The sequence below is a fragment of the Rhododendron vialii genome, chromosome 6a (genome assembly GCF_030253575.1).
Source record: "Rhododendron vialii isolate Sample 1 chromosome 6a, ASM3025357v1".
Lineage (NCBI taxonomy): Eukaryota > Viridiplantae > Streptophyta > Magnoliopsida > Ericales > Ericaceae > Rhododendron > Rhododendron vialii.
Window position 1 is genome coordinate 2,415,088 of NC_080562.1, and position 14,724 is coordinate 2,429,811.

Sequence of the window (14,724 nt, forward strand, 5' to 3'; positions counted from 1 at the left end):
TTTCCTATTGCAATGTTATCTTCCGTTCTTCATTATATTGGATTAATGGTTACAGGTTATTGAACAATTTGTTCTTTTATACAGCTTTTGTGGAGAAAATGCAGACAACTGGAGATCTTATCTCATCGGGCAGTTTGGAATTGGGTTCTGCTCAGTCTATATTGTTGCTGACTATGTTGAAGTGGCGCAAACAAAATGAAGAAAAGAAGTATGCCTTTATTTGCATATGCTGTTGTGTCTATTTGAGACTTTACCAAAAGGAACTGTGATTATTTGCCTATGCTGTGTATTCAGGTATGTTTGGGTATCGAAGGCTGATGGGACATTTGCAGTTTCTGAGGATACATGGAATGAACCACTTGGGCGTGGAGCAGAAATCAGGTTGCATCTCAGAGAAGAAGCTAGAGAATATTTGGAGAAGAGCAAATGAAAGGTGAGTAAAATAAACATGGTGTCAAGAACAAGACAGAACCCTATTATCTTGAGACCTATGGGAACTGAACTCTTATCTTAGCACCTTTAGCAACAAGAAACGTAACCCACTAGGGGGTAGCAAATTGTGGTTACTAGACATCCACCACAGTTATTTCCCCGCCTATGTGAAGTATGTATTTATGGGCATGGAAAGCACCATTATGGCTGGTGCAACTCTATCTGCAACTCTACCTGTGAACAACTGTAATGCAGTTCCCCAACTTGAGGTCTATTTCAGAGCCGTTACATTAAAAATTGTCATATTGTCCTATCGTTTTTCATTTTTCCGTGCTATGTCTATCTCTAAATCAGCTTGCATCACTTAGGTGTACTAGGAACTCAATACTTTCTCTGGTTTATTTGTTTCTCATTTCTAAGATTTTTTATTGGCATTAGCTGTTTTGTGTGTGTGTGTGTGTTTAGGTATTAGAGGGGAGTTATATAGGATTATGCTTGTTTTAGGTCGTCATGAGTGTAAGTGGTGCTTTTGTCCGGCCTCATTCAGTACCTTGATCCTTGATGCTGCTTTGGTTCTGCCTCATTCAAGGAGGATGAAGAGAAAGAAGATGATGAAGAAGGTAATAAAAATCCCTAGACAAAGAAAGTGAAGGAAACAACTTATGAGTGGGAGATTTTGAATGATGTTAAAGCCATATGGTTATGGAATCCAAAATATGGTGACTGATCAGGAGTATATAAAGTTCTACCATTCTTTAGCCAAGGTAGTTTCCATGCTCCTTGTGGGTTTAGAATGTTAGTTTTGTTGGTTTTCTTTTCATCTGATCTATGCCTTTCCTCCAACAGGACTTCAGTGATGGGAAGCCCATAGCATGGAGTCACTTTACTTCTGAAGGTGATGTAGAGTTTAAGGCAGTACTATTTGTGCCTCCTAAGGCTCCAATGATTTGTATGAAAGCTACTATAATGCAAATAAATCAACTTTTAAGTTATACGTCAGACAAGTCTTCATCTCAGATGAATTTGATGAGCTTTTGCCCAAGTATCTAAGCATCTTGAAGGTAATTAAGGTTTATTGATTCTTTTTTTTTTTGCGCGCAAAATTGCTATCTTGTAGTTATGGTCTGCCCAATGTATTGGAGTTTAGCTTGGTTCCTAATAGTTGTCCTTGTGACCAGGGTCTTGTTGATTCTGACAGTTTACCCCTGAATGTATCACGAGAAATGCTTCAACAGCACATCAGCTTGAAAACAATCAAGAAGAAACTAATCAGAAAGGCCCTTGATATGATCCGTATAATACTGATGAGGACCCTGACGAATCTATTGACAAGGACAAGAAAGGTAAGATTTAAAATGACATTGAAAGGTTTATTTTGGAATTAAGAAAGAAAGTGGAAAATAGGTATACCATGCCGCTTGTCCAATTAATGCCGTGTGGTTGTCATTCTCTTAGTTGTGTCAGTGCCATATTGCCCAAACACCTTACTGGTGTGTGAGCAAGTTGCTTACCTTAAACCCTGCTCAATTGATAGAACTTTCCAACACATTTTCTCTTTCATGTTGACACTTCTTGGTGATTCATTGTCGTTACTATGTGCTCCCTATGTTGCCTTCGGTTATCTATCTTGCTACAGATATTGAGGAATCCACTGACGGTGATGAGAAGAAAGGTCAGTATACTAAGTTCTGGTATGAGTTTGGCAAATCAATAAAACTTGGCATTATCGAGGATGCAGCTAACAGAAACTGCTTGGAAAAACTTCTCAGATTTGAAAGGTGCTTAACTTTTTCTGTAAAGGGTTGGCAGTGGATGCTGTCTTTAATAGCTTTCTATATCTGTCCATTGGGAATAACTTGAGTGTTTTGTTTATCTGTTTTTGTTTTGTAGTGCAAAGTCTGATGGCAAATTGACTTCACCAGATCAATACATTTCAAGACTGGAACCAGGACAAAAGGACATCTTCTACATCACGGGAACCAGTAAGGAGCAGTTGGAAAGAAAAGTTATGAGGTGCGTCTTGTGTTCTGTGATGTATAAAAACTTTTTAAGGGTTCTGTTATTAGTTTTTTCTTTATTTGTTTGCTTCTATTTATTTTTTATTAATACTAGCCATTCCTTTTGGGGGGGGGGGGGGGGGGTGGGGGGCTTTTAAATTTGTTTCAGGTGATTTTCTTCACGGATCCAGTGGATGAGTACCTGATGCAATACCAGATGGATTATGAAGAAAAAAGGTTCCAGAATGTGTCCAAGGAGGGCCTAAAACTTGGTAAAGATTCCAAAGACAAGGAATTGAAGGAGTCACTCAAGGAGTTGACCAAGAGGTGGAAAGGTGCTCTTGCAAGTGAGAATATGGATGATATGAAGATCAGCAACCGTTTGGCTGACAAAGACATCAAAGTATGGCTGGAGTGCAAATATGGAGCGGAACATTCAATCACAAACTCTTTCAGATGCCAGCAAGCAGTCGTATATGAAAGAAAGGCAAGAGGATATTTGGCTGTGGTGGATTCTTTCTTTCAGGAAAGAGCTCAGTAAGGTACAAAGCTTTGGTTCACGATAAGAAGAAGCCTAATTGAAGTGGTTACCTATGACAGCAAGGATGAGAACGGTAAAACATGGAAGATCTCCGATTGACATATCCCGATTTCTCTGCTCCGATTTCCTCCTCTGCTGAACATAACAACCTGAGCAGCGTGGCCAAATCTATTTTTATAACAACAAATTAATAGCGGACATATTGAATAAACGAGTAGGGGTGATTAGTCTTAAATTTGAAGGAGAACCCCTCCTATAAGTAATCAAGGAGAACATTTTTTTTTGGTAATCAAAATCCCATCGTCCACTAGCGGGGGTCATTAAAGTCGGAGCAAAGCCTTGTATGGAATGACTCCATAAAAGTGGTTAGGTTTTGAACTTGAAACCTAGGAGGAAGCAAATTCTAAGTCTGAACCACCAGGGCAAACCTAAAATGCGATACTTCTAATCCTACAATGCGAAACTTCTAATCGAGTCATTATTAATCTGCGGGCAGTTCGCATGATATAACCGTTATTAGTTTGACCAATTTATAATGGCCTATATAAAACTACATAAGATAAGCACTAGAAACAACACACTACCTCTGAGTGAATAACCATCATTATCCTGATTAAATAGCCAACGCAATTATATCAAATTGAGTCCTAAACAAATATCTCCATAACATATTCATGGCCAAAAAATTGCAAACCGTTTTTGGTAGTGATTAACTCTTATACGACAAACTAAATTCATGAAGAATGTGGAGTAAATCAAAACTCACATGACATGCATGGTACAGCTCAGCAGAGGTCAGGAAGGATTTTGAACAAGATGGCAGACTAATAAGAAAAAGCCTAATCGAAGTGGTTACCTTAGTTACCTATAACAGCAAGGAAAATCTCTTATCCAGATTTCTGCTCCGACTTCCTCCTCTGGCTCTGCTGAACAAAACAACCCCGTTGTCGTTGTGAATACATACAAATGAGTTCACGCTTTCAATAAAAGCGACGCATGAAAGCGCGAGAGGGGAAGCGTGGGTGAGGAGGGGAAAAAAAAAGAAAGAGAAGGGAAAAGCGTGTTTAGGTTCACGCTTTCCGAATTAACAGGAAAAGCAATAATGAGCGGCCAGGAGCAATAATTAGCGGCCATAAACAATATCTAGCGGCCAAGAGTAATAGTCAGCGGCCAATAGCAAAAGGTTTGCAACGTCGTTTAAATGACAAAAAAGCGTGATTTGTAGTTGCGCTTTTACAATAATTGGCGGCCAGAAGCAAAATTTGCAACGAGAGGCCAAAGTTTGCGACTTCGTTTGGCACCGTGCTAGTAGTCGTCGTTCCCATTTCCCCGAAGATTTGTACTCTCTCTCTCTCTCAATTCTCTGCGAATTGATTCTGGTCCTCAATTTTCATCCGAATTCTATAGGATTCAATTTTTTTCGGCAATTCTTGTTACTACCAAAGCTATCATTTTTCCTTTCTGGCTTTCTCAGAGTGTTCGGATAAGTTTCTGTGCATGCGAATTTCCAAGTGCAAAAGCCATGCGTTTGATTATCTGGTGGATCTTTGGCTGTTGGATTCTTTCTTTCAGGACGGAGCTCGGTAAGGTAGAAAGCTTTGGGTTTTTTTATTTTTTATTTATACAGTATCAAGCTGTAAAACCACTTTGCCAAATTGTGGGTAGATCGTATGGAGAAGATCGTATTGTAAGTAGCACTGGAACTATATTTGATGATCAATTATTTTACTCATTATTGGCTTGTAAACACCCGTAATTGGTCCTTTATAACTGCAGCTGTCGAGGGCTAGACCTTAGAAACTTGGATTATGTAATGTGTATAAGTTCTTCTTTTTGCAATGAAAATGATGAGCTGGTACTTGATGCAGTTTTAATTTCAGAGACTGCTTATGCTCACGGTTTGAAGCATGCCTCGGGCAATTTTGTCCTAATCATGGATGCGAACTTATCGCACCATGTAAGTATGTGTTTTGGTTGCTAATGGCAACTATGGGTTCTCTTTTGGTGGGTTCTGTCTATTTGAGAGAGACTTGGGAAAACAAGTTCATTTTGATGGATATGTCGCAGACTCTCCCGATGTCAGGATCTTAAAAATGGAATATTTAGCATTTCTTCTGTTCTAGTTCATTTATGTCTCAAATATCTGCGAAACCAACCAATCTACCACTGGACTCCTTTTTGAAGGATTTCGATTTATTATTAGCTGAGTTGGACCATGCAATGTTCTTCTATCTTCACGAGTATGCTTTAAGTACCGCAAATGCAATCAATGATAGTATTTGAGTCCAGGACATGTCAAGGATGTAATGAAATATTTGGTAGGTCGGACAGTTCGGAGCATCTAAGCTAGGTTTTAAATCATGTGATCTTCCAAGCATGCTTCATTTGAACTTTGGGATAACTTCTTTGGCGTATCCAATTTTGTGCATCTCCTCAAATTTTGTAAATTTGCTAATGAAGGACATTTCCAACAACCATTCCCATTTAATTCCAGTTTTTTGAAAATGCTTAATATCTGGTATACCTGCCGAGCGTCATCGAGTCAGAAAACTTCCCTTCAAGTTTGGAGTTGAATTGCATTATGTTAATAAATGGAATGTGTGAAAGCCAAGGTCATATGGGATTGTTTTTCTAATAGCCATTGGTGCAATAGTAGTCTTGAATGCCTGACTGAGACTTGGATCATCTCCAGTCTTAGAGCGAATGTTAAAGCTAGTATAGGTAATGATGTTTTTTGGGCTACTTTCTTCATTGTTGCTTTGTGGGAAATCTGGAAAGACAGAAACAAAAGTAGTTTAGACGATACTGATGTTGTCACCAACAATAGCTACAGAAACATCATTAACTATTCCAATGTAATCACAGAAGCATTCAAGTCTCCCCTTACCAATGGCTCCTTACATACTTCACTAATTTTATGGACTGCCCCTTCTACAGCTGGTGTTAAACTTAAAACAGATGGATGCTTTTTTTTTTTAAAGAGCAATGGCAATTTGGTGGACTGTTTCGTGATCACAATGGATGAGTACCTGATGCAATACCTGATGGATTATGAAGACAAAAAGTTCTAGAATGTGTCCAAAAAGGGCCTAAAACTTGGTAAAGATTCCAAAGACAAGGAATTGAAGGAGTCATGCATTCAAGGACACTTGCCTTTCAAAAAAAAAAAAAAAAATGCATTCAAGGACACACCAAGCGGTGGAAGGGTGCTCTTGCAATATGGATGATAGGAAGATCAGCAACCGTTTGGCTGACACAGACATCAAAGTATGGCTGGGGGGCAAATATGGAGCGGATCATGCAATCACAAACTCTTTTAGATGCCAGTAAGCAGGCGTATTTGAAAGGCAAGAGGGTTGTGGAGGTCAACCCAAGGAATCCCATTATCAAGGAACTTTGGGAGAGAGTTGTTAAGGACCCTGAGGTACTTTCTTCAAGTTTTGATATGTATATTGCATTTCATAATGCCTGTTACATTTGAAGGCCCTGTGCAAAATAAGTTTTAGGCCAACAGATACTCGCCAACTAATATTGTTTCTAGGGAGAACAATAAACTTCTGAAATTGGAGTGTCATGTTATGGGGGCTGACTTGAGAGGATAGATTGTCACATTTATATGACTATTAGTTCACGGGGAGCAAGACCTTCTTTTTGATGTTCATGTGGACTTGCAAACTTCTAGATTATGGGAGCCTTTGTTGATGTTGAATGGCTTGGGGTGCAGGCCCCTAAGGGCCTTCACATCTCTTTCTTCCGGGCAAACTGATCATTGATTGGTGAAACCGTTTGGTCCATGCATGCATCTGAGTTGCCACAGTTGTTGTTTGGGGCCCGATATCTTTATCCCTCTTCTTTGGTATGGTGGTTGTGCTGGTGTAGTGTTTCGATTTGTGACTTCATTGTGCATAGCTTGCCTTTGGGTCATTAACAGGATTTTAATAGAAACTTTGTCGCTTGCTTTTTGTGACTTAAGATGATTTTTATTTTCTTCACGCTTTGCAGGATGGAGGTGTAAAGCAGACAGCCCTGATGGAGAGTGGGTTCATTCTAGCTAACCCCAAGGAGTTCCTGTCCTGTATCTATGACTCAGTGAAGACTAGTCTAGACATCAGTCCTGATGCAACAGTGGAGGAGGAAGAAGACATAGAAGAATCTGAAGCTGAATCTGACGAGACAAAGGAAGCAGATTCCACTTCCAAGGCTGAACCTAATGTAGAATCGGAGAATTCTGCTGTCAAGGATGAGTTATAGACTGAAACAATAGGTAGTTTTTGTCACTAGAGCGGAGTATTTTTCTGTTTTCCATATCTCCGGAGAAAGCTAGAGTTGCTGCATACCTGCATTTAGGATCAACGGCTTATTTGCGAAGATTCAACAAGAATGTTAAAATCATAGAGGTGACTGTAGACATACCCACTAGGAATTTTGTATGTTGCATTTCGTTGATTAGGCGTCGAATCGACAATGTGGGTATTGGTTGTAATGGTAATACCATGTCGCGAAACTGATGAAGTGACCACTTGGTTGGCTGGGTAAGAGACGGCGTGGGTATCACTCTACTTAATTGAAAGGACTTTCTATGATTCGATAGTACACATACATTGGTGTTACGGCTACATCCAAAATTTGTTCATTGCACAATCATTTCTATGTGTTTGGACACAATTAACTAGTCATTGTATAGACAGAATTGGTATTTTTTGATACTAAATTGAACCGCTTTTCTGAACAATGAGAAGTAGGATCATAAGCATCAAAATAGATCATCTTTAAATGTACTTTTGATCCATAAGTGCGGGTTGTTTAGACAGAAAAAATGCAGAAGCAAAACGGCAAATAAGCTGCAACAAACACTAAGCTCCAGTCATCATGAGGTGCTTTTGCTTGTCCGCCCATAAAATCTAGAAACTGTAGTTTAAGGCACCAATTTTTAGATGCTTGAGACCATCATCGCCCATCATTTTTTCCTATGCGATAAACTTCATTTCTTTCAGAGAGCGTATGAGCTGCACCTGCGAAGGATGTAGGCAACTGTTCGTGTGCTTGGCTGCCTTGACCCGTTATGTTTTGAATGCAGTAGTTTCGTTTGTGTTTTAGTAATGTACTGTAACATCTTCTCATGGTGGATTTGTTATTTTTGTACTGCTAATCTCATTATTATTATTCGATATTTGGTCATTTTCTGAAGAAAATAAAAGGGAGAGCAAATAAGCTTTCTTGACAAATTGAAGATTCTTGATTTTCTTTTTCATGAACACCAACCCCATGTATGAAGCTTTTAATTGCAGCCGCCCAAGAATAAACAAAAGACCACTCAGCCACTCAACCATGGGACTCTACTAAAAGAAGCCGATTTGATTCTCCAGAAATAAAGAAAGAAGAATGCGTGTAAACAAACTAAAAGGGATTCGTTGAAGGCCACTGGCCACACCATGTATCGAAAAATACCAATTCTGACATGGCACCAAGTATCGATTAATTGATGCATAAAAACAAACTATAAGGGATTCGTTGAGATCGCATGTTTGAATTTCACGGAATCACTGAGGCCGAACATTCCAAACTTTGGGGCCACTGGAAGGTTTGCTTGGTCGTTATGGCCCCGAAATTATTCGAGGTGCGCGCAAGTCGGCCCGAAAGCCCGAATCATTAAAAAAGAAGAAGCAATGCCCATGCGTTTGGCAACCCAAAAATTGTAGTAGTAAAGAATCTAGGTTCCGAAAGTCTGCAATTAATTATAGGATTTGAATGGGAACGGAATTTCAGCCCATAAAATCAGAGTGGGAGTTGACACCGAAAAGAGAAAAGCTGAGGATGCATATTAACAGCCCATGTGATCATGTGAATTTTTCTTGTCTTAGACTCCTCAACTTTTGTTTCATTCATTTATTGGTCCTTTTGTGGAAAAATAAATGAATAGAAATTTACATCCATCCATCTTTTAATACTATTAGCTTGACTCTCTTCATCTTAAACAGAAAGCTAGCTAGCCAAACAGGTTAAGTAGATTTGTTCTGTTGCAAATGCATTGCATGTGCCCTTTCAATTAACAAGTTTTGTCATTCAGTGGCTATTTGACCATCAAGGCATCAACCACCTCTCAATTCCCTTCCCCTTTTTGGGCTGATCATATACAAATTGACTTGTGATTTTTCTATGGCAGATCAGTACCAGCATACATGCATCTCGACAAATTGAAGGATGTGGAGTAAATAAAAAATCACATGACATGCATGGCTCAGCTCAGCAGAGGTCAGGAATGATTTTGAACAAGATGACAGACTAATAAAAAAAAGAAAGCCTAATTGAAGTGGTTACCGTAGTTACCTAAAACAGCAAGGATGAGAAACTAGCTAGGGTAAAACATGGAAGATCTCTTATCCAGATTTCTCCTCCGATTTCCTCCTCTGGCTCTGCTGAACAAAACAACCCCGTTGTCGTTGTGAATACATACAAATGAGTTCACGCTTTCAATAAAAGCGACGAACGAAAGCGCGAGACGGGAAGCGTCGGCGGGGAGGGGAAAAAAAAAGAAAGAGAAGGGAAAAGCGTGTTTTAGGTTCACGCTTTCCGAATTAACAGGAAAAACAATAAAGAGCGGCCAGAAGCAATAATTAGCGTCCAAGAGCAATACATGGCGGCCACGAGTAATAGTTAGCGGCCAATAGCAAAAGGTTTGCAACGTCGTTTAAATGACAAAAAAACGTGATTTGTAGTTGCGCTTTTACAATCGTTGGCGGCCAGAAGCAATATTTTGCGGCCAAGAGTAATTTTTGGCGGCCGAGAGTAATAGTTTGCAGCTAGAGGCCAAAGTTTGCGACTTCGTTTGGCACCGTGCAAGTAGTCATCGTTCCCATTTCCCCGAAGATTTGTACTCTCTCTCTCTCAATTCTCTGCAAATTGATTCTGGTCCTCAATTTTCATCCGAATTCTTTAGGATTCAATTTTTTTTGGCAATTCTTGTTACTACCAAAGCTATCATTTTTCCTTTCTGGCTTTCTCGAGTGTTTGGATAAGTTTCTGTGCATGCGAATTTCCAAGTGCAGAAGCCATGTGTTTGATTATCTGGTGGATCTTTGGCTGGTGGATTCTTTCTTTCAGGATGGAGCTCGGTAAGGTAGAAAGCTTTGAGGTTTTTATTTTTTTATTTTTTATATCAAGCAGTAAAACCACTTGCCAAATTGTGGGTAGATCGTATGGAGAAGATCATATTGTAAGTAGCACTGGAACTATATTTGATGATCAATTATTTTACTCATTATTGGCTTGTAAACACCCTTAATTGGTCCTTTATAACTGCAGCTGTCGAGGGCTAGACCTTAGAAACTCGGATTATGTAATGCGTATAAGTTCTTCTTTTTGCAATGAAAATGATGAGCTGGTACTTGATGCAGTTTTAATTGCAGGGATTGCTTATGTTCACAGTTTGAAGCATGCATCAGGCAATTTTGTCCTAATCATGGATGCGGACCTTTCGCACCATGTAAGTATGTGTTTTGGTTGCTAATGGCAACTATCGGTTCTCTTTTGGTGGGTTGTGTCTGTTTGAGAGAGACTTGGGAAAACAAGTTCATTTTGATGGATATGTTGCAGACTCACCCGATGTCAGGATCTTTAAAATGGGATATTTAGCATTTCTTCTGTTCCATTTCATTCCTGTCTAAATTCTCGGCGAAACCAACCAATCTACCACTGGACTCCTTTTTGAAGCATTTCGATTTATTGATAGCTGAGTTGGACCATGCAATGTTCTTCTTTCTTGGCGAGTATGCTTTAAGTACCAAAGATGCAACCAATGGATAGTACAGTATTATTTGAGTCCAGATTAAGGGACATGTCAAGGATGTAATGAAATATTTGGTAGGACCACGTTACCTTTCCATCAGTGCACACCGTCTTAGTTATTGCTAGTATCCCTGGATGCACACAATGATTGTGTTCACAGTTCAGTCGGAGCAATTCTCTAGCAGGAATGGAGGCTCCTCTGTTTGCCCTTGGAATTACTCATATCTTGACTTCATTCTCGGCTCCTGATTATGCTCAAATCAAACGTGAAGTCCAACATGTTTCTCTCCTATTTTTAGGTGTAGCTAGCACTCCTTCCAATTCCTGTATATCTATTTTAGAACTATTACCTTACCTTGATGGGGGAGCATCTCACTTCCCATGCTCGCTTATCTATTTAGTGTATGTTTTTGTGATGAAATAGTTTCCGTATGCTTTGATGAAATGTGAAAAGTTCCGATGATATTAGTAGTGGCTTGCTTTCTACCCCATTTTCATAACATAAAGTTTATTATTTTTATTTTTGAATTGCATCATCTTTTATTGCTTTGCAAACCCTGTTTATCTATATATCATAGGTATTTATCCGATTTAAAATGAGGGAGATGTGAGTGTTTTGCCGAAATTATTTGTTTTTCAACCAACTAAGAGTAAAATGGTCATATCATTTGATGTAATGGGTTAGAAAGTAGGTTTAACAAGCTTTCTAACGGTTCAAACCACGTCAAAATTGGAGTTTGGGAGTGTCTATGGCAAGACCGCAAAGTTTGGCCATTTTTGTGAACTTTGGAGAATGCGCCTGGGGCGCAATGATGTGCGCCTGGGCGCATAAATCTACAAAATATGTCAAACTTCGCGGGCTCATCTCGAACACTCCCGAACTCCGACTTGTGCGTGGTTTGGACCGTTAGAAAGCATGTTGAATCTACTTTCTAACCCAAGTAGTTCGGATTCTAATTTATTTGTACATCAAAAGATATGACGATTTTACCCTTAGTTGGTCGAAAAATAAATCATTTCAACAAAACACTCATATCTCCCTCCTTTTAAATCGATAAAGACCTATTATATATTGATAAAAGGAGTTTTAAAAGTACTAAAAGAGTTTGCACTGTTTTTGCTTTCAAAATTGTCTTTTAAATATTGTTAATTGATGGCAGTTGGATGTGATTGGCATTGACTAAGCTCAGTTCTTTGACGACCTTTCTGTGAAACGAAGTAAACAAGTACAAACAAACTGGGGCATCCCAACAGAGTACTGAAAGGTAAAGCTAGTATAGGTAATGACGCTTCTTGGGCTACTCTCTTCATTGTTTCTTTGTGGTAAATCTGGAAAAACAGAAACAAAAGTAGTATTGACGATATTGATGTTGTCACCAGCTAAAGAAACATCATTAACTATTCCGATGAAACCACAGAAGCATTCAAGTCTCCCCTTACCAATGGCTCCTTACATACTTCACTAATTTCGTGGACTACCCCTTCTACAGCTGGTGTTAAACTTAATACAGATCGATGCTTTTTTTAGAGCAATGGCAAGGTAGGCTTTGGTGGACTGTTTTGTGATCAGAGTGGATGAGTACCTGATGCAGTACCTCATGGATTATGAAGACAAAAAGTTCCAGAACGTGTCCAAGGAGGGCCTAAAACTTGGTAAAGATTCCAAAGACAAGGAATTGAAGGAGTCATGCATTCAAGGAGTTGACCAAGAGGTGGAAGGGTGCTCTTGCAAGTGAGAATATGGATGATAGGATGATCAGCAACCGCTTGGCTGACACAGACATCAAAGTATGGCTGGAGTGCAAATATGGAGTGGATCATGCAATCACAAACTCTTTCAGATGCCAGCAAGCAGGCGTATATGAAAGGCAAGAGGGTTGTGGAGGTCAACCCAAGGCATCCAATTATCAAGGAGCTTCGGGAGAGAGTTGTCAAGGAGACAAGGACCCTGAGGTACTTTCTCCAAGTTTTGATATGTATATTATGTTTCATAATGCCTGTTACATTTGAAGGGGCTGTGCGAAAAAAGTATTAGGCCAACTGATACTTGCCAACTAATATTGTTTCAAGGGGGAACTATAAACTTTTAAATTTGGAGTGTCATGTTATGGGGGCTGACTTGAGAGGATAGATTGTCACACTTACATGACTATTTTGTTTATGAGGAGCAAGACCTTCTTTTTGATGTTCACGTGGACTCGCAAACTTCTAGATTATGGGAGCTTTTGTTGATGTTGAATGGCTTGGTGTGCAGGCCCCTAAGGTCGCATCTCTTTCCTTCAGGGCAAACTGATCATTGATTGGTGAAACCGTTTGGCCTATGCAAGCATCTGAGTCGACACAGTGGTTGTTTGGGGCTCGATAGTTCTGTGGTTTAATCTATATCCCTCATCTTTGGTATGGTGGTTGTGCCGGTGTAGTGTTTCGATTTGTGACTTCATTGTGCATGGCTTGCCTTTGGGTCATTAACAGGAGTTCAAGAGAAACTTTGTCGCTTGCTTTTTGTGACTTAAGACGATTTTTATTTTCTTCCCGCTTCGCAGGATTTAGGTGTAAAGCAGACAGCACAGCTCAAGTACCAAACAGCCCTGATGGAGAGTGGCTTCATTTTAGCTGACCCGAGTTGCATCCCCCCTGGTCCCGTATCTATGAAGACTAGTCTAGACATCAGTCCTGATGCAACAGTGGAGGAGGAAGCTAGACGTAAAAGAATCTGAAGCTGAATCCGACGAGACAAAGGAAGCAGATTCCTCTTCCAAGGCTTCATTTGATGGAGACTCGGCGACTTCTGCTGTCAAGGATGAGTAATAGACTGAAACAATAGGTAGTTTTTGTCACCAGAACAGAGTATTTTTCTGTTTTCCATATATCGGGAGAAAGCTAGAGTTGCTGCATACCTGATACCTGCATTTGGCTCGACGGCTTATTTGTGAAGATTCAGCAAGAGTGTTAAAATCATAGTGGTGACTGTAGACATACCCACTAGGAATTATGTATGTTGCATTTTGTTGATTAGGTCTGAATCGACAATGTGGTTTTGGTTGTAATGGAATATCATGTCGCGAAACTGATGTGGTGACCACTTGGTTGGCTGGGTAAGAGACGACGTGGGTATCACTCTACTTGAAAGGACTTTCTATGGCTCGATAGCACACATACGTTGGTGTTACGGCTACATCCAAAATTTGTTCATTGCGTTATCTTTTCTAAGTGTTTGGGCACAATTAACGACAGTAGTCATTGTCTAGACAGAATTGGTATTTTTCGATACTAAATTGAACAGCTTTTCTGAACAATGAGAAGTAGGATCATAAGCATCAAAATAGAGCATCTTTAACTCTTTTTTGTTTTTTTTCAAATTTTCAAATGTACTTCTGATCCATAAGCGTGGGTTGTTTAGACAGAAAAAATGCCGAAGCAAAACGGCAAATAAGCTGCAACAAACACTAAGCTCCAGTCATGAGGTGCTTATGCTTGTCCACCCACAAAATCTAGATGCTGTAGTTTAAGGCACCATTTTTTAGATGCTTGAGACCATCATCGCCCATCATTTTTTCCCATGCAATAAATTTCGTTTCTTTCAGAGTAGCGTATGAGCTGCACCTGCGAAGGATGGAGGCAACTGTTCGTGTGCTTGGCCGCCTTGGCCCGTTATGTTTTGAATGCAGTAGTACTTTCGTTTGTGTTTTAGTAATGTGACATCTTCTCATGGTGGATTTGTTATTTTCGGACTACTAATTTCGTTATTATTATTCGATATTTGGTCATTTTCTGAAGAAGAAAAAAAGGGAGAGCAAATGAGCTTTCTTGACAAATTGAAGATTCTTGATTTTCTTTTTCATGAGCACCAACCCCATGTATGAAGCTTTTAATTGCAGCCGCCCAAGTATAAACAAAAGACCACTCAGGCCTCAGCCATGGGACTCTACTAAAAGAAGCTGATTTGATTCTCCAGCAATAAAGAAAGAA

General features: G+C 39.6%; 2 pseudogenes; both read left to right on the forward strand.

Annotated features, from left to right (window-relative positions):
• The first annotated feature begins 614 nt into the window (after positions 1-614).
• On the forward strand, positions 615-7,518 carry LOC131330534 (endoplasmin homolog; annotated as a pseudogene).
• On the forward strand, positions 7,435-13,878 carry LOC131330535 (uncharacterized; annotated as a pseudogene).
• The last annotated feature ends 846 nt before the right edge of the window (positions 13,879-14,724 follow it).